The sequence below is a fragment of the Saccopteryx bilineata genome, chromosome 1 (assembly GCF_036850765.1).
Source record: "Saccopteryx bilineata isolate mSacBil1 chromosome 1, mSacBil1_pri_phased_curated, whole genome shotgun sequence".
NCBI lineage: Eukaryota > Metazoa > Chordata > Mammalia > Chiroptera > Emballonuridae > Saccopteryx > Saccopteryx bilineata.
The window spans coordinates 130,036,503-130,057,525 of record NC_089490.1 but is presented as its reverse complement, the minus strand read 5'-3'; the positions used below and the strand labels follow the sequence as shown (position 1 = coordinate 130,057,525).

The 21,023-nt window shown below is 40.5% G+C and overlaps 1 protein-coding gene and 1 non-coding gene across 13 annotated transcripts in view; one reads left to right on the top strand and one right to left on the bottom strand.

Moving 5' to 3' along the window:
• Nucleotides 1–21,023, top strand: part of OBSCN (obscurin, cytoskeletal calmodulin and titin-interacting RhoGEF) — a 207,689-nt gene that overhangs the window by 14,441 nt on the left and 172,225 nt on the right. The window lies entirely within an intron of this gene.
• On the bottom strand, nucleotides 11,382–11,457 carry TRNAD-AUC (transfer RNA aspartic acid (anticodon AUC)). The gene has a single exon. It is a non-coding gene; the product is annotated as a tRNA-Asp (tRNA).

The following is a 21,023-nucleotide window of genomic DNA, read 5'->3' as shown; positions in this document are numbered from 1 at the left end:
GCTTGGCCTCTTGGAATCAAGGGTGCTGACACCCATATGAGGGTACTTTTAGTCTACGTCCACTGGTGGATCATGTAGGTTGTACTTTAGACCAGTGGTAGTCAACCTGGTCCCTACTGCCCACTAGTGGGTGTTCCAGCTTTCATGGTGGGCAGTAGCAGAGCAACCAAAGTATAAATAAAAAGATAGATTTAACTATAGTAAGTTGTTTTATAAATATTTTTTCTGCCAAACTTAGCGAAAATCTGACATAATGTACTTGGTAAGTAATTATTATTATATGCTTTAACTTGCTATAACTCTACTTTATAAATTTTATAAAGTAAAGTATTTCCCTACTTTATAAATCACCATTACTGTGGAACCGGTGGGCGGTTAGAAAATTTTACTACTAACAGAGATACAAAAGTGGGCGGTAGGTATAAAAAGGTTGACTACCCCTGGTTTAGACTATTAATATGGTAGATCACATTGAGTGTTGTTGTTTTTTTATCAAGTAATTCACATGCATAAAATTCACCCTTTTACAGTGTACAATTCTGTGGTTTTTGGTATTGTCACAAGGTTGTGCAACCATACCACAGTTTAATTCTTGAGCATTTTTCTGACCATAAAAGGAATCCTGAACCCAATAGCAGTCACTCCCATTTCCTCCTTCCAAGCCTTTGGCAACCACTAATTGGTTCTGTGGCTTGGCCTGGTTTGAACAGCTCATTTAAGTGGAATCATGTGATATGTGATCATTTGTGTCTGGCTTTTCCCACTGAGTATAATGATTCCAGGGTCTGTTCATATTATATAGCATGTGTCAGTGTTTCATTCCTTTATATGGGCAAACACCATTCCATTATATGGATAGATCATATTTTGTCTATTCTTTTATTGAGTACTGGACAGTTGAGTTATGCCCTCTTTAAAATTTTTTCATTTATTTTTGCCTAACCAGGCAGTGGTGCAGTGAATAGAACATTGGCCTGGGATGCTAAGGACCCAGGTTTGAAACCACTGAGGTCGCCAGCTTAAGTGTGGGCTTGTCCAGCTTGAGCATGGCCTCACCAGCTTGAGTGTGGGGTCGCTCCCTTGAGCGTGGGGTCATAGACATGACATCATGATCGCTGGCTTGAACCCAAAGGTTGCTAGCTTGAGCAAGGGGTCACTGGCTTGGCTGGAGAAAGCAATCAATGAACAACTAAAGTGCTGCAACTATGAGTTGATGCTTCTCAATATATATATTATATATATATTTTTACTTTATATATATTATATATTAAAATTTAAGTATAGTAGGTATACAATATTATGTTAGTTATATTAATTTCAGGTGTGCAATTCTACATTTCTATACCTTACAATGTAATTACCATACTAATTCTAGTAGTCAGTATCTGTCACCATATAAACTTATTACAATACTGTTGACTGTGTTCCCCTTCACTTTCTTCACTCATTCCCCCACCCTGCACATCCTGTTGGTCTCTGTTTCTGTAGGTCTGTTTGTGTTTTGTTTTGTCTGTTTTTTTAGATTCCACATACAAGATTTATTTCACTTATCATAATATCCTCTAGGGGTCCATCTGTGTGGTCACAAATGGCAAGATTTCATCCTTTTTTATTGCTGTGTAATATTCCATTTCATGTGTGTACCACATTTTCTTTATCTGTTCATGTATTGAGGGACACCTAGGTTTCTTTCATATCCTGGCAATTGTAAATAATACTGCAGTGAACATTGGAGTGGATATATCTTTTTGAATTAGTGTTTTTTAAAAATATTTTATTGATTTTAATTTGTATGTTTACATAGTTACAAGTGTTCCCCCAAATATATCTCCTTCCCTCCCCCCTGTGTTCTCCTTGATACCCCCTTTGCGCCCGCCCCCTCACCACTGTACCTCCTTCCTTCCATGATTTACTATCCTGCTCTCTATCTCTCTGTGTTATGTGTATATACTTTCACTAATGTCTTTCCTTTCTTTGATCCCTTCCTCTCATCCCCATTCCCTCTGGATGCTTTCCCTCTGGACTCTTTGACCCTTTCTCTGCCTCTCTTCTGTTCCTCAGTTCACATTGTTCATTGGATTCCTCATATGACTGAGGTCATATGATATTTTTCTTTCTCTGCCTGGCTTATTTTGCTTAGCATAATAGACTCCAGGTTCATCCATGTTGTCACGAAGGGTAAGATTTCCTTCTTTTTCATGGCTGAGTAGTATTCCATAGTATATATATACCAAAGCTTTTTAATCCACTCGTCTACTGATGGACACTTGGGCTGTTTCCAGGTCTTGGCTATTGTAAACAATGCTGCAATAAACATGGGGGTACATTTCTTTTTTTGAATCAGTGATTTGTTATTCTTAGGATATATTCCTAGAAGTGGGATAGCTGGGTCAAAAGGCAGCTTGATTTTTAATTTTTTTGAAGAATCTCCATATTGTTTTCCACAGTGGCCGCATCAGTCTACATTCCCACCAGCACTACAGTAGGGTTCTCTTTTCTCCACACCCTCACCAGCATTTGTTATGTGTTGTTAATGAGCACCATTCTGACAGGTGTGAGGTGGTATCTCATTGTGGTTTTAATTTGCATTTCTCTAATGATTAGTGATGTTGAACATTTTTCATATGCCCATTGGCATCTGTATGTCCTCTTTGGAGATGTGTCTATTCAGTTTTTTTGCCCAATTTTCATTGGATTGTTTACTTTCCTGATGTTGAGTTTTACAAGTTCTTTGTAGATTTTTGTTATTAACCTCTTATCAGATGTGTTGGTGAATATGTTCTCCCATTGTGTAGGTTGTCTTTATTTTGTTCATGTTGTCTTTTGCTGTGCAAAAGCTTTTTAGTTTGATATAGTCCCATTTGTTCATCCTGTCCTTTATTTCACTTGCCTGTGAAGTAAAATCAGCAAATATATTGCTGCGAGAGATGTCGGAGAGCTTACTGCCTATGTTTTCTTCCAAGATGACCATGGTTTCATGACTTACATTCAATTTTTCATTTTCAGTTTACTTTTATGAATGGTGTAAGTTGGTGATCTAGTTTCATTTTTTTTGCATGTATTTGTCCAATTTTCCCAGCACCATTTGTTAAAGAGACTGTCTTTACTCCATTGTATGCTCTTACTTCCATTGTCAAATATCAATTGGCCATAGAGGTGTGGGTTTATTTCTGGATTCTCTGTTCTGTTCCATTGATCTATATGCCTGTTCTTATGCCAGTACCAAGCTGTTTTGAGTACAATGGCCTTGTAGTGTAACTTGATATCAGGAAGTTTGATACCCATGCTTTATTTTTCTTTTCAAGATTGTGGAAGCTATTTGTATTCTTTTTTGGTTCCATATAAATTTTTTAGAATATTTGTTCTATATCTTTGAAGTATAACATTGGTATTTTAATAGGAATTGCATTGAATTTATCGATTGCTTTGGGTAGTGGGCATATCTTGCTCTTTGGCCTCCGTTGAAACTCTATCAAGGCCTTTTTTTCTGTATGGTAAGTCCACAGGAATGCAATGGGTGTGACCTCTGAGAACCAGAAGGTGTGGTCTGCCCAGTTACTCTCAGGGGTAGGGCGCATTCTCCATATCAGAAGGGGGAGGTGTAGCTCAGGTCTCCTCAGAAACCTGAGTCACTGCCTCTCCCCTTTACTTCCTCCTTTCTGAATGGTCTTTCATGCTGATTGGAGCTGGAGAACTTTATGGAGGTGGGTCAATTGGCCTTACTCTAGGCTTGTGCTGGATGGAGGGAGTGCCCTTCCCCCTTTCTGTGGTCGCCTCAGTATTGGAGAATGACTCAGCACAGGTATTTTTCTCCCCGTCACCGTTTGTGTCCCTGTGCCTCCATCCCTCCACCCTCCTCATGCAAGATCAGTTCTCTCAGCTCTCCTCTTCCCTGGAGCCCCAGATAAGTGGCTGTGAGTGAGATTTTTTGTGCTGACCCTTTAAAGATGCCACTTCTTCACAAGCTGCTTCCTGCAGACAGAAATCCTGCTCTTCTCCTCACTCAATGCTGTCAGGCTGTCTCCTCCAGTCTCTGGGTCTCTAGGCTGGGGCTTTGGTCCTGGGACTGAAGACCCCTGCCTCTCAGGGTCTCTCTCTCCCCACAGCAAGAATCCCTCTGGACCCTCAGCTGCCTCATGCTCCTGGGAGTGGGGAGCCCCCACCACGACCCCACACTTCCTACTAGTCTTGGTGTGGTTTCTTCTGTGCTCCTTGGTTTTTGAGTCCTATTCTTTTAGTCCAAAGTTGGTTTTTCACGATGATTGTTCTTTTTTTTTTTTTTTTTTTTTTTTTTGCATTTTTCTGAAGCTGGAAACAGGGAGAGACAGTCAGACAGACTCCTGCATGCGCCCGACCGGGATCCACCCGGCACGCCCACCATGGGGCGACGCTCTGCCCACCAGGGGGCGATGCTTTGCCCATCCTGGGCGTCGCCATGTTGCGACCCTCCTGGGCGTCGCCATGTTGCAACCAGAGCCACTCTAGCACCTGGGGCAGAGGCCACAGAGCCATCCCCAGCGCCCGGGCCATCTTTGCTCCAATGGAGCCTTGGCTGCGGGAGGGGAAGAGAGAGACAGAGAGGAAGGCGTGGCAGAGGGGTGGAGAAGCAAATGGGCGCTTCTCCTGTGTGCCCTGGCCGGGAATCGAACCCGGGTCCTCCGCACGCTAGGCCGACGCTCTACCGCTGAGCCAACCGGCCAGGGCTATGATGATTGTTCTTAAATTAATTTGTAAACCAGTTTGGTTCTGGGAGGTGGCAGTTTGTATGTCTGCCTACTCCACTGCCATCTTGGAATCTGAATTAGTGTTTTTGTTTTCTTCAGATAAATTACCCAGAAGCGGAATTGTTGGATTGTATGGTATGTCTAGTTTTAGTTTTTTGAGGAACCTCCATACTATTTCCTATATTGGCTGTACCAGTCTGCATTTCTACCAACAATGCACAAAGATTCTCTTTTCTCCATTTCCTCACCAGTACATATTTACTGAATTTTTGATAATAGCCCTCTGACAGGTGTGAGGTGGTATCTCATTGTGGTTATGATTTCCATTTCCATGATGATTAGTGATGTTGGGCACCTTTTCATATGTCTGTTGGTCATCTGCACATATTCTTTCGAGAAATGTTTATTTAGGTCTTCTTCCCATTTTTATATTGGATTGTTCATTTATTTTGTTAATGAGTTGTATGAGTTTCTTATATATTTTGGATATCAATCACTTACAAGATACGTTATTTGTGAATATATTCTCCCATTCAGTGGGTTGTCTTTTCATTTTGTTGATGGTTTCCTTCATAGTGCAGAAGCTGTTTAGCTTGAGAAGTTCCATTTGTTTAGTTTTGCTTCTGTTTCCCTTGATCTCAGGTTTGTATCCAAAAAGATGTTACTTAGACTGATGTCAAACAGTTTACTACTTATGTTTTCTAGGAGTTTTATTGTTTCAACTTACATTTACGTCTTTAACCTACTTTAAGTTTATTTTTGTATATGGTGAAAGAGAGTGGTCTAGTTTCCTGCTTCTGCAAGTACCCATCCAGTTTTCCCAACACCATTAATTGAAGAGATTGATTTTACTCCATTGTATATTTTCACTTTCTCCATAATAGATTAGCTGACCATACAAGTGAGAGTTTATTTCTGGTCTGTTTTGTTCCATTGATCTATGTGTCTGTTTCTGTGCTGATATTGTACCATTTTGATTACTATAGCTTTGTAGGATAGTTTAAAATCAGGGAGTGTGATACCTCCAATTTTGTTTTTCTTTCTTTTTTTTTTTTTTGTATTTTTCTGAAGCTGGAAATGGGGAGAGACAGTCAGACAGACCCCCGCATGCGCCCGACTGGGATCCACCCGGCACGCCCACCAGGGGCAATGCTCTGCCCACCAGGGGGTGATGCTCTACCCCTCCTGGGTGTCGCTCTGCCACGACCAGAGCTACTCCAGCGCCTGGGGCAGAGGCCAAGGAGCCATCCCCAGCGCCCGGGCCATCTTTGCTCCAATGGAGCCCCGGCTGCGGGAGGGGAAGAGAGAGACAGAGAGAAAGGAGGGGGGGGTGGAGAAGCAAATGGGCACTTCTCCTATGTGCCCTGGCTGGGAATCGAACCCGGGTCCTCTGCACGCCAGGCCGACGCTCTACCACTGAGCCAACCAGCCAGGGCCCTTTTCTTTTTTTTTTACTTCAATAGATTTTATTTTAAAAACTGAGATACTGTTGAAACATAACATTGTATTAGTTTTAGGTGTACAGCATAATGATTTGATATATATGTATATATTGTAAGATGATTATTACAATAAGTTAACATCCATCACCATACATAGATACAATTTTTTATTCTCATGATAAGAACTTTTAAGATTTATTCAGTTAACAACTCTCAAATATACAATGTAGTATTTTTGTTTGTTTGTTTGTTTTGGATTTATTTATTATTAATTTTAATGGGTTCTTTTATTTTTTATTAAGTGAGAGGTGGGAGGCAGAGAGACAAACTCCCACATGTGCCCTGACCAGGAACATACCAGCAAGCCCCCTACCGGGCAATGCTCTGCCCATCTGGGACCACTGTTCCTGAGCTATTTTAGTGCCTGAGGCAAGGCCATGGAGCCATCCTCAGTGCCCGGGGCCAAACTGCTCAAACCATTTGAGCCATGGCTATGGGAAGGGGAGAGAGAGAGATAAAAAAGGGAAGGGTGGAGAAGCAGATGGTCGCTTTTCCTGTGTGCCTTGGCCAGGAATCAAACCCAGGACTTCCACATGCTTGGATGATGCTCTACCGCTGAGCCAACTGGCCAGGGCCCTTGTTCTGTTTCATTCATGGTTGGCTATTCATGATCCTTTGTGATTCCATATAACTTCTAAGGTTATTTGTTCTAGTTCTGAGAAGAATGGCATTGGTATTTGGATAGGAATTGCTTTAACCCTTTGAGTAGTGAGTTTTTGTCATGTTCACTGACACCTGGTAGTATTTTTTCAAAAAATGAAATTAGTTCTAGTTACTTTGGATGGTCAGGAGGCACAAGGATGTACATAAAGTTTGTACTACTCAAAGGGTTAAATTGTTACATTGCTTTGGGTAGTATGATCATTTTAACAATATTAATCCTTCCTACCCATGAGCATGGTATATTCTTCCATTTATTTGGTTCTTCAGTTTCTTTCTTCAATGTCTTATAGTTTTCAGAGTCCAGGTCTTTGACTTCCTTGGTTGAATTTATTCTTAGGTATTTTATTGTTTTGATGCAATTGTAAATGTTTGCCTTAATTTCTCCTGAATTTTTGTTACTAATGTATAGGAATGTGATGGATGTCTGTATATAATTTTTTTTTTGTATTTTTCTGAAGTTGGAAACGAGGAGGCAGTCAGACTCCCGCATGTGCCCAATTGGGATCCACCTGGCATGCCCACCAGGGGGCGATGCTCTGCCCATCTGGGGTGTCGCTCTGCCGCAATCAGAGCCATTCTAGCACCTGAGGCAGAGTCCACAGAGCCATCCTCAGCGCCCAGGCAAACTTTGCTCCAATGGAGCCTTGGCTGCGGGAGGGGAAGAGAGAGACAGAGAGGAAGGAGAGGGGGAGGGGTGGAGAAGCAGATGGGAGCTTCTCCTGTGTGCCCTGGCTGGGAATCGAACCCGGGACTCCCGCATGCCAGGCTGATGCTCTACCACTGAGCCAACCGGCCAGGGCCTGTATATAAATTTTACATCCTGCTACTTTACTGAATTCTTTTATTAATTCTGTTAACTTTTTGATGGAATCTTTAGGGTTTTCTATATATAGTATCATGTTATCTGCAAACCATAACAATTTTACTTCTTCTTTTCCAGTTTAGATGCCTTTTATTTCTTTTTCTTGTATGACTGCTGTGACTAGGACTTCCAATACTATACTGAATTATAGTGGTGAGGCTGGCATCTTTGTCTTGTTCCTGATGTTAATGGAAAGCTTTCAGGTTTTCACCATTGAGTATGATGCTAGCTGTGGGCTTGTCATATGACCTTTATCAAGTTGAGGTTAATTTTATTCTATATCCCCTTTCTTGAGAGTGTTTTATCATAAATTAATGTTGAATTTTGTCAAATGCTTTTTCTGCATCTGTTGACATAATAATATTTTTATCCCTGGTTTTGTTGAAGTGATAAATCACATTTATTGTTTGGTGGATGTTGAATCACTCTTGCATCCCTGGTATAAATCTCACTTGATATGGTGTCTGATCCTTTTAATGTACTACTGAATTCAGTTTGCTAGCGTTTTGTTGTTAAATATCTCTGTCCATCAGAGTTATTTGCCTGTAATTCTTTTTTTATATAGTGTCTTTGTCTGGTTTTGTTATCAGGTTAGTGCTGGCCTTGTAGAATGAGTTTGGAAGAGTTCCTTCCTTTTCATTTTTTTTGTAATAGTTTGAGAAGGGTAGGTAATAATAATTCTTTTTTTTTTTTTTAATTTTCTGAAGCTGGAAACGGGGAGAGACAGTCAGACAGACTCCCGCATGCGCCCGACCGGGATCCACCCGGCACGCCCACCAGGGGCGATGCTCTGCCCCTCCGGGGCATCACTCTGCCGCAACCAGAGCCACTCTAGCGCCTGGGGCAGCGGCCAAGGAGCCATCCCCAGCACCCGGGCCTTCTTTGCTCCAATGGAGCCTTGGCTGCGGGAGGGGAAGAGAGAGACAGAGAGGAAGGAGGGGGGGTGGAGAAGCAAATGGGCGCTTCTCCTATGTGCCCTGGCTGGGAATCGAACCCGGGCCCCCCCCCGCACGCCAGGCCGACGCTCTACCGCTGAGCCAACCGGCCAGGGCCGGTAATAATAATTCTTTAAGATTTTATTTATTGATTTATTAGAAAAAGGAAAGAGAGAGAGAAAGGGAGTGGGGGAAGAGCAGGAAGCATCAACTCATAGTAATGGCTTCTTGTATGTGTTTTTACTAGGCAAGCCCAGGGTTTTGAACTGGGAACCTCAGCATTCCAGGTCGATTCTTTACCCACTGTGCCACCACAGGCCAGGTATAATTCTTTAAATGTTTGGTAGAATTCATCTGTGAAACTGTTTGGTCCCTGGCTTTTTTTGTTGGGATTAAAAATTTTTTATTATTATTACTGCTTCAATTTTATTGCTTGTAATTGGCCTGTTCAGATGCTCTGCCTCTTTCTGGTTTAGTCTTGGAAGGTTGTGTATTTCTAGAAATTTATCTATTTTTTTTAGCTTGTCCAATTTCTTGGCATACAATTGTTTATTCTTTAATGATTCTTTGTATTTCTGTGGTGGCAATAGTAATCACTCCTCTTTTATTTCTGATTGTATTTATTCATTATCTCTCTCTTTTCTGTTTGATGTGTTTTGCTAGGCCCTTGTCAATTTTATTTATTCTCTCAAAGAACTAGCTCTTAGTTTCATTAATTTTTTCTGTTGTCCTTCCATTTTTTATTTCATTTACTTTTGCTCTGTTTTTTTTATTATTTCCTTTTCTTCTACTGGGTGTTTTGTTCCTCTTCTTACAGTTTCTTTAAGTGGAAACTTATATTGTCTACTTGGGATATTTTCTGCTTTTGGAGGTAAGTCTGTATAGCTATAAACTTTTCTTTTATAACTGCTCTTTCTGCATCTATACATTTTTAAGGTTGTGTTTTCACTTTCATTTGTTTCAAGGTTGTTTTTTATTTCCTCTTTGATCCATTGGTTGTTTAGTAGCATGTTGTTTGATCTCCACATATTTGGTGTTTTTTTTCCAGTTTTTGAACTATAGTTGATGTTTTATTTCATGCCATTGTGGTTAGAAATATGCTCAACATAATTTTAATCTTCTTGAGTTTATTGAGATTCATTTTGTGGCCTAGTATATGATCTAGTCTAAAAAATGTTCCACATGTCCTTGAGAAAAATGTGTAACCTGCAGTTTTTAGATGAAATGCTCTATAAATGTCTATCAAGTCAACATAGTTTAATGTGGCATTTAGACTATTATTTTCTTACTAATTTTATGTCTGGATGATCTATCCATTGAAGTAAGCGGAATATTAAAGTCCCTAACTATTATAGTGTTACTATTAATTTATGCCTTTATGTTCATTAACATTTACTTTATGTACTTGGGTATGTAGATATTTCCAATTGTTATATTCTCTTCTTGAATTGACCCTTTTAAAATTAATGTCCTTCATTGTCTCTTTTTGCATCCTTCACTTTGAAACCTATTTTGTTTGATTTGAGCATTGGTACCTGTAGGGCCAGTAGCCATGGCCTCCATCACAGCTGCCTGGCAGGTACAGGTTCACATTAGGTTCAGACAGAGGGTAGTGAAACTGTGGAGCCGAAAACTGGTGGATCATGCCTTTATTCTAGCCTTGCACGGGTGGGCGAGTAATACACACAGTGGGAAAACATTTCCCTTTCATTCAGGGCTTGCAAAGCCACTGACTTTCTCCCGGTTTTCCTAGAATCAAATGCCCACTAGCTCAGTCCCCTCTGGTTATCTCCTTCTCTCTGCACTCTGCCATCTTCTTTGCTGCCTGCCTCCTCTCAACCACGTGACCTCTTAGCTCCTCCTTCTTCACAAATTTTCTCACATAACAACCCCCTCTCCAGCACACAGTAGCATAACCAAACCCCTTCCCAAGCAAGAAGGTAATTAACAGTATTTTTTTTTTTTTGTATTTTTCTGAAGCTGGAAACGGGGAGAGACAGTCAGACAGACTCCCGCATGCGCCCGACCGGGATCCACCCGGCACGCCCACCAGGGGCGACGCTCTGCCCACCAGGGGGTGATGCTCTGCCCCTCTTGGGCGTCGCTTTGCCGACCAGAGCCACTCTAGCGCCTGGGGCAGAGGCCAAGGAGCCATCCCCAGCGCCCGGGCCATCTTTGCTCCAATGGAGCCTCGGCTGCGGGAGGGGAAGAGAGAGACAGAGAGGAAGGAGGGGGTGGGGGGTGGAGAAGCAAATGGGCGCTTCTCCTATGTGCCCTGGCCGGGAATCGAACCCGGGTCCCCCGCACGCCAGGCCAACGGTAATTAACAGTATTACCTGGGCAATGCAATCACGTGATCACTGGCCATTTTTTTTCTTCTTCTTTTTTCATTTTTCTGAAGCTGGAAACAGGGAGAGACAGTCAGACAGACTCCCGCATGCGCCCGACCGGGATCCACCCGGCACGCCCACCATGGGGCGACGCTCTGCCCACCAGGGGGTGATGCTCTGCCCATCCTGGGCGTTGCCATGTTGCGACCAGTGCCACTCTAGCGCCTGAGGCAGAGGCCAAGGAGCCATCCTCAGCGCCCGGGCCATCTTTGCTCCAATGGAGCCTTGGCTGCGGGAGGGGAAGAGAGAGACAGAGAGGAAAGCGCGGCGGAGGGGTGGAGAAGCAAATGGGTGCTTCTCCTGTGTGCCCTGGCCGGGAATCGAACCCTGGTCCTCCGCATGATAGGCTGACGCTCTACCGCTGAGCCAACCGGACAGGGCACTGGCCATTTTTAACAATGAAAGTGAGCAAAACCAGAAAATACAGATTTTACAAACTCATTTTCCTAACATTCCACCCTTTTTTCTCACTTTGCAATCCACAATCCACACCATAGGCATTCCTGTACAAGGAATTAGGCACATTACACAAACAAATTACAGCAACAGCACAAGTCATATAATTTCAACAATTACAAAATGCCCTTCATCATGTCTCTCAGCACTTTACCCAAAGCACAAAATGTCCTCGGAGCTTTTCTACAATTGGATGAAAAGCTTCCCAGTGCAGGAAGGCCTCCACCAGAGCCGCCCCCCATTAGGATTTTTCACATTGTCCAAACTGTAAGTCCATCCAACAAAGGAGCCAGTGTCCACTCTGGTCATAGTCCAGGGATCAATCCACGCACATGGGGCCTCAGTCCTCCCCCCTCATCCCTGCTGTCCTGTCCCAAGGAGGAGCACATGGCAATGGTGGCCAGCATTTCTACCTTTGCTCCAGAGAGCACACTGCCATCCACCCCTTTGTCCCAAAATCACAGCAAACCTACTAGCGGCTTAGTAGGTACTCCTTGCTGCTGGGCTGTTACCTTCTGAAGTCTGCAGACTGAAGCTTTGACCTGAGCCTCCTCCTCCTCAGAAAAGGAGCTAGAAACACCAGCTCCCACTGGCTCAGATCTACTCTGCGGGCTCTCGGCAACTTCCAGGGTAAACTGAAATTCACGAACCTGGTCGGCCTCCTTTCTACTTGCTCCACTTCCAAGATCTGCATCTCTTTCTCCTGTGGCCATTCCAACTTCTTTCACTGCTTGGTTTGCAGGTCTTAGTCAGCCTCTTCCATATTACTCTCAGTTTCCTCTTGTGTAAAAAACACCCAGCCCACGGCACTTAAAGGACAGCCATGGGGAACCATAACAATAGCCAATCCTCTACCCCACCTCTCAAGGGTGGCAGTGGTTCCATACTGATCTGATACGAATCCTGCTGCAAACTACACCAAATGTATGGCCAGCATGGTCTCCATCGCAGCCACCAGGCAGGTGCAGGTTCCCATTAAATTTAGACAGACGGTAATGAAACAACGAAGCCAAGAACTGGTGGATCATGCCTTTATTCTAGCCTCGCATGGGCAGGCGAGTAAATACACACAGCAGGAAAACAGTCCCTATCCATTCAGGGCTCACAAAGCCACTGACTTTCTCCTAGTTTTCCTAGAATCAAAGGCCCATTAGTTCAATCCCCTCTGGTTCCCATCTCCTTCTCTCTGCACTCTGCCATCTTTGCTGCCTGCCTCCTCTCAACCATATGACCTCTTAGCTCCTCCTTCTTCATAAACTTTCTCACACAACAACCCCCCTCCAGCACACATTAGCATAACCAAGCCCCTTGCCAAGTGTGAAGGTAATTAACAGTATCACCTGGGCAACTCAATCACGTGATCACTGGCCATTTTTAACAATAAAAGTGAGCAAAACCAGAAAATACAGATTTTACAAACTCATTTGCCCAACACTATCCCAGCTTTTCTTTATATAATTTTTTTTACTTTGAAATTAAATTTAATGGGACAACATTGATCAACAGGAGTACATAGGATTTTGGTGAACAACTCTATAGCATTTAAACTGTTGATTGCCTTGTATGCCCACCACCCAAAGTCAAATCATTTTCAGTTCCTTTTCTCCCCTCCCTCTGGTAACTGTTTCACTTTTCTCTATGTCCATGAATCTCAGTTTTATATTTCACCTAAGTGGGATATATATCTGTCCCTCTTTATTCCCCTCCCTCACCCTTTCCCCATGGTAACCACTTTACTTTTTGTTTCTATTTATCTACTGCATACCTTCACTTTCAGTCTGGGTGTCTTTTGATCTGAAGTGAGACTCTTATAGGCAGCACATAGATTGGTCATGTATTTTATTTTTTAGTTAAACATTTTTTGGGGGGTTTTAATGTGTTTTTTTTTTTCAGAGAGAGGCAGGGAGAGACAGAGAGACAAGAACATCGAGTTGTTCCTGTATGTACCCTAACCGGGGATTGAACTGGCAACCTCGGTCAAGTGTTTTCAATTCATCTACATGCTATATTGGGACTGCAGTCCTCACCATCATTATGACCCTCCACCAGGCCTTTGCCATTCTCCTTTCCTGCTTTCCCTATGGCCACAGCATCACTGTCGTGGTGGGGCTGGAGGTGACTGTGGTCTTTGCTACCCTTTTGCTCCGAGTCTATTCCTGGGGCTGTCTAATGCAATGGGGGTAAGAAGGCTGTGCCCACTGAGTCCCCTTTGCGGAAGATGTGAGGGAGGAACCTTAGGGGCAGAGTGAACTAGGACCTTTTCACCATTCCTTACCATACTGTTTTCCTCTCCTACTGTGATTTCTCAGAGGTGGCTAGCTCAAGGACAAAATGCACACTATGTGGTAGAATGTGCTTTTGATTGTCACATTTAGTCCATTTATGTTTAGGATAATTATTGATAGGTATGTACTTATTAATATTTTGTTAATAGTTTTTTGTTCTTTGCTGTTTCTTCTCTTGATCTCTTTCTTTTTGAATTGTTTGTTTTCTTTAGTGTTTTGATTGGATTCTTTTTGCGCGCGCGTACGTGTGTTTGTGTGTGTGTTTTGGTAGGTTTTTTGTTTATGGTTTCCCTGAGGTTCATATATATCCATCTATATCTATAGCAGTGTATTTTAAGCTGGTACATTTAAGTTCAACCACATTCTAAAAGCACTCCATTTTTACTTCCTCCTCTACTCTTTATGTTTTTGATGCTATGTTTTCTTTTTTTTCATTCTGTGTCTATCCTGATTATTTACCGTAGTTATAGTTAATTTTATAATATTGTCTTTTGTTCTTCCTGTTGGTTTTTAAATGGTTCATTTGTGGTGATTACTGCATATTTGCCTTTACCAGTGAGACTTCCCCCCCCCGTATGTTCTTATTTTTGGTGATGACCTTTCCTTTTCTGCATAAAGAAGAGCCTTTAATATTTCTTGTAAGGCCAGTTTAGTGATTGTGAATTTCTTTAGTTGTTTCTTGTATGGAAAACTCTATCTCTCCTTCAGTTCTGAGTGATAACCTTGCCAAGTGGAGTAGGCTGGATTGTAGGTTCTTGCTTTCAGCATTTTAATTATTTCCTGCCAATTCCTTCAAGCTTGTGAAGTTGTTTCGGATAAATTAGAGGATAGCCTTGTGGGATTTCCCTGTACATAACTTGTTTTTTCATTTTTGCTGCCTTTAAGATTGCTTCTTTAAAAAAAATTTACTTATTTATTTTAGAGAGAGTAGAAAGGGAGGAGGAGGAGGAGAGAGAGAGAGAGAGAGAGAGAGAGAGAGAGAGAGAGAAAGGCGAGGGTGGAGGAATGGGAAACATCAATTCATAGTTGCTTCACTTATGTTCCCTGACCCAGCAAGCCCAGGGTTTTAAACCAGTGACCTCAGCATTCAAAGTCAACACTTTATCCACTGTGCCACCACAGGTCAGGCAAGATTGGTTCTTTAGCCTTAACTTTTGCCATTTTAATTTCACAACATCATGGTGTGGGTTTCTTTGGGTTTATCTTGTTTGAAACTTTGTGCTTCCTGGAACTGGATATCTGTTTTCTTCCCCAAATTTGGAAAGCTTTTAGCCATTATTTCTTCACGTACTCTTTGTTCCCTTTTCTCTCTCCCTTCTCCTTCTGGAATCTCTATAAAGCTTACTGTTGTCCCAGAGGTCCTTTATACTCTCCTCATTAAAATTTTTTCTTTCATTGTTGCTGTACTGATTGGATGCTTTCCATTATTTTGTCTTCTGGGTGGCTAATTCATTCTTTATTAACTAATTTGCTGTTGATTTCTCCTAATGTAGTCTTCATTTCAGCTATTGTATTCTTCATCTCTGATGGTTCTTTAAAAAATTTATTGAGCCTGACCTGTGGTGGCACAGCGGATAAAGCGTCGACCTGGAAATGCTGAGGTCGCCGGTTCGAAACCCTGGGCTTGCCTGGTCAAGGCACATATGGGAGTTGATGCTTCCTGCTCCTCCCCCCTTTCTCTCTCTCCTCTCTCTCCCCCCCCCTCTCCTTTCTAAAATGAATAAAAAAATTTAAAAAATTTATTGAGGTGACACTGGTTAATAACACTATATAAGTTTCAAGCATACGATTTTATTCTATATCATCTGTATTGCATTGTTTGCTCACTACCCAAAGTCTGGTTTCCCTCCATCATCATATATTTTACTCCCTTTACTCTCTTCATCTTCTCCCCGACTGCCTTCCCCTCTGGTAACCAAACTTGTGATGTACGTGTCTATGAAGTTGTTTTGTTTGTTCTTTTGTTGCTTTCTGTTTTATATCTCACACATGAGTGAATCATGTGGTTGTCTTTTTCCATCTGATTTATTTACTTAGCATGATCCTTCAATACCCATCCATGTGGTTGGTTGCAAATGGCAGTATTCCTTTCTTATGGTTGAGTTGAATTACATTGTATATACAAATCACATCTTCTTTATCCAATTACCCATTGAAAAACATTTAGGTTGTTTCCATGTCTTGGTTGCTGTGTATAATGCTGCAGTGAACATATAGCTTTACAAATAAATGTTTTCAAAAATTTTATGTAAATACCCAGAAGGATTACTTGGTTATATAGTAGTTCTTAATTTTTTGAGGAACCTCCATACTTTTTCCATATTGGCTGTACTAACTTGCATTCCCACAGCAGTGAATGAGGATTCCTTTTTCTTCACATTTTTTCCAACACTTGTTATTTTTGTCTAATTGATAATTGACATTCTAACAAGTGTGAGATTTTTTATTTACATTTCCCTTATAGCTAGTGAAGTTGAACATCTTTTCAGATATCTGTTGGCTATTTGTATGTCTTTTTGGGAAAAGTGTTCTGTCCTCTGCCCAGTTTTTGATAGGTTTGTTTGTTTTTTGTTGTTGATTTGTATGACTTCTTTATGTATTTAAGATATTGGCCCCTTATTGGAGGTATTGTTTGCATATATCTTCTCCTGTTCACTTGCTTGCCTTTTTGTTTTGTTGATAATTTTTTTTCTTTGCAGAAGCCTTTTATTGTGATATAGTCCCATTCATTCATTTTTGCTTTTACTTCTCTTGCCTTTGGAGTCAAGTTTATAAAATTTTTTCTGAGACCAAGGTATGTAAGTTTAGAACTATGTTTTCTCCTATGTACTTTATTGTTTCTGGCCTTATGTTTAAATTTTTAATCAATTTTGAGTTAATTAAAATTATATATATATACCACATCTTATTTATTCAATCCTCTTTTGAAGGACACTTTGGCTGTTTACATGTCTTGGCCACTGTGAATAAATCTGCAATGAATATGGAGGTGCATGTGTCTTTACGTACAAATGTTTTTGAGTTTTTGGGGTATATACCCAGTAGAAGGATTGCTGGGTCATACGGTAGTTCTATTCTTAATTTTCTGAGGAACCACATACTCTCTTCCTTAATGTTTGTACTAATTGCATTCCTACCAGCAGTGAATGAGGGTTCCTTTTTCTCCACATCCTCTCCAACACTTATTACCTGTTTTGTAGATAATAGCCAATCTAACAGATGTGTGGTATCCAATTGTAGTTTTTATTTTTTTAATTTTTTTTTTTATTTTTATTTATTTATTTTTTACAGAGTCAGAGAGAGGGATAGATAGGGACAGACAGACAGGAATGGAGAGAGATGAGAAGCATCAATCATCAGTTTTTCGTTGTGACACCATAGTTGTTCATTGATTGCTTTCTCATATGTGCCTTGACCATGGGCTTTCAGCAGACTGAGTAGCCCCTTGCTCGAGCCAGCGACCTTGGGTCTAAGCTGGCGAGCTTTTTTGCTCAAGCCAGATGAGCCTGTGCTCAAGCTGGCAACCTCGGGGTCTCGAACCTGGGCCCTTCCACATCCCAGTCCGACGCTCTATCCACTGCGCCACCGCCTGGTCAGGCTCCAATTGTAGTTTTGATTTACATTTCTCAAATCTAGTGAAGATGAGTATCTTTTCATTTATCTGTTGGTCATTTGTATGTCCTCTTGGGAAATGTGTCTGCTCAGGTCCTCTCCCCACTTTTTAATTGGTTGGATTGTTTGCTTGTTTGTTGCTGAGCTTTGTGAGTTTTAACTTCTTTTTGGATATTAACCTCTTATTGAAGCTGTTATTTGCAAATGTCATCTCTGATTTAATTGGCTGCCTATTTTGTGTGTGTGTGTGTGTGTGTGTGTGTGTGTGTGACAGAGACAGAGAGAGACAGAGAGAGGGACAGATAGGGACAGACAGACAGGGAGGGAGAGAAATGAGAAGCATCAATTCTTCGTTGCAGCACTTTAGTTGTTCATTGATTGCCTTCTCACATGTGCCTTGACCAGAGGGCTACAGCAGAATGAGTGACCCCTTACTCATGCCAGTGACCTTAGGCTCAAGCTGGTGAGCCTTGCTCAAACCAGACGAGCTTGTGTTCAAGCTGGCAACCTTAAAGTTTTGAACCCAGGATCCTCTGCATCCCAGTCCAATGCTCCTTCCACTGCGCCACTGCCTGGTCAGGCATGCCTATTTGTTTTGTTGTCAGTTTCTTTTTCTGTGCAGAAGTTTTTTAGTTTGATATGGTTCCATTCATTTATTTTTGCCTTTACTTCCCTTGACTTTTGTGTCAAGTTCATAAATTGTTCTCTACGGCCAAGGTCCATGAGTTTAGCACCTATGTTTTCTTCTATGTAATTTGTTGTTTCAGACCTTATATTTAAGTCTTTGATCCATTTTGAATTAATTTTTGTGCAGGGAGACAAGCTGTAGTCAAATTTCATTCTTTTGTATGTGGCTTTCTAATTTCCCTTCATTGTGTGTTTTCGGCTCCTTTGTCAAAGATTATTTGTCCAAATATATGTGGTTTTATTTCTGAACTCTCAATTCTGTTCCATTGGTCTGTATATCTGTTTTTCTGCCAACATCATGCTGTTTTGATTATCGTGGTTGTATAGTATAATTTGAAGTCAGGTAGTGTGATACCTCCAGCTTCATTCTATTTCCTCAGGATTGCTTTGGTTATTCAGAGTTTTTCATAGTTCCATACAAACCTGGTGATTTTTTTGTTCTATTCTTTTAAAAAATGACATTGGGATTTTGATGAGGATTGCATTAAATTTGAATATTGTTTTGGGTAATATGGCCATTTTAACTATGTTGATTCTTCTAACCCATGAACAAGGAAAATTTTCCATTTCATTGTGTCTTTTTCAATTTCTTTCAATAATGTTTTATAGTTTTCAGTATATAGGTCCTTCACATCCTTTGTTATCTTTATTCCTAGGAGTTTTTTTGTTGTTGTTGTAATTGTAAAGGAATTGTATTTTTTTAGTTCATTTTCCAAAGTTTCATTATTGGCATATAGGAAAGCAATAGACTTCTTTTTTCTTTTCTTTTCTATTTTTAACAGAGAGAGAGGGACAGACAGACGGGAAGGGAAAGAGATGAGAAGCATCAATTATTCATTGTGGCACCTTAGTTGTTCATTGATTGCTTTCTCATATGTGCTTTGACCAGGGGGCTACAGCAGACCAAGTGACCCCTTGCTCAAGCCAGTGACCTTTGGGCTCAAGCCTGCAACCATGGGGTTATATCTATGATCCCATGCTCAAGCCAGTGAAACCACGCTCAAGCTGGTAAGCCTGTGCTCAAGCCGGCGACCTCAGGGTTTCAAAACTGGGTCCTCTGAGTCCTAGTCTGATGCTCTGTCCACTGTGCCACCACCTGGTCAAACAGCAATAGACTTTTGTATATTGATTTTGTATCCAGCCACTTTACTGTATTGGTTTATTGTTTCTAATAGTTTTTTTTTTTTTTTTTTTTGTGAAATCTTTGGGGTTTTCTATATACAGGATCATGTCACCTGCAAAAAGTGATACCTTTACTTCTTCTTTCCCAATATGGATGCATTTTATTTCTTTTTCTTGCCTGATTTCTCTGGCTAACATTCCAGAACTATGTTGAGTAAGAGTGGAGAGAGTGGGCAACCTTTTCTTGTTCCTGATTGTAGAGGAAAAGCCTTCAATTTTTCACTATTTAATATGATATTAGGTGATGGTTGAGGTACTTTCCTTTTTTTCTGATTTTATTGAGTATTTTAAACATAAAGGGACATTGTATCTTACTGAATGCCTTTTCTGCATCTATTGATAAGATTATATGATTTTTGTTCTTTGTTTTGTTTATGTGGTGTATTACGTTGAACGATTTCTGTATGTTGAACCATCCTTGTGCTCCTGGAGTGAATCCCACTTGATTGTGATGTATTATTTTTTTAATGTGTTGTTGTATTTGAATTTCTACTACTTGGTTTAGAATTTTTGTATCTGTATTCATTAGAGATATTGGTCTGTAGTTTTCTTTTTTGTGTTGTCTTTGCCAGGTTTGGTATCAGTGTTATGTTGACCTCTGAAAATGTGTTAGGGAGTGTTGCTTCTTTTTCTGCTTTTTGGAAGACTTTGAGAAGAATAGGTACCAAATCTTGTTTGAATGTTTGGTAGAATTCACTACTATAGCCATTTGGTTTTGGACTTTTATTTTGGAAGGGGAGGTTTGATTGTTGTTTCTATTTCCTCCATGCTTATGGGTCTATTTAGATTTTCCACTTCTTCATGTTTCAGTCTAGGAAGATTGTATAGTTCTAGGAATTTATCCATTTCTTCTAGATTGTTGAGTTTGGTGGCATATAATCTTGCATAGTATTCTACTATGATCCTATGTGTATCTGTGATGTCTGTGGTATTTTCTCCTCTTTTATTTCTGATTGTTTATATGAGTCCTTTCTACTTTTTCCTTCGTGATTCTAGCCAGTAGTTTGTCAATTTTATTGATCTTTTCAAAGAACCAGCTCTTTGTTGCATAAAGTTTTTCTATAGTGTTTTCTATATTTCATTTAGTTCTGCTCTAATTTTTACTATTTTCTTTCTTCTGACTTTGGGTTGGTTTGTTCTTCTTTTTCAAGTTTTTTTAAGATGTGATGTTAGGTTGTTTACTTGGGATCTCTCTTGTTTCTTGATATAAATCTGTAATGATATAAACTTTCCTCTTATTACTGCTTTTGCTGCATCCTGAAATTTTGATACATCATGTTGTCTGTATATCTTTTTGATCTTTGCTTTTATTTCTTCTGCTGATATACCCATTTTTCTTATATTGCTCTTTTCTTTTTCAACATGACATCTCATTCCAGAGATTTCCAAATGTTTTTTAAAAAGTATATTTTAGAAATGATACAGTACATTTTCAAAATGAAGAAACTATGGCTAAAAAGAATTAAGTATCTTAATTAAGTAAGTTCACATATGGTTGTGGCAGAGTCAGAATATGAATCTTTTTTGTCTGTCATTTCTTTAAAAAAATTTTGTAAATTTTTTTTTAAAGATGATTTCTTTTTTTTTAAAATATTTATTTTTATTTTATTTATTCATTTTATAAAGGAGAGAGAGAGAGAAAAACAGAGAGAGAGAAGGGGGAGGAGCAGGAAGCATCAACTCCCATATGTGCCTTGACCAGGCAAGCCCAGGGTTTCGAACTGG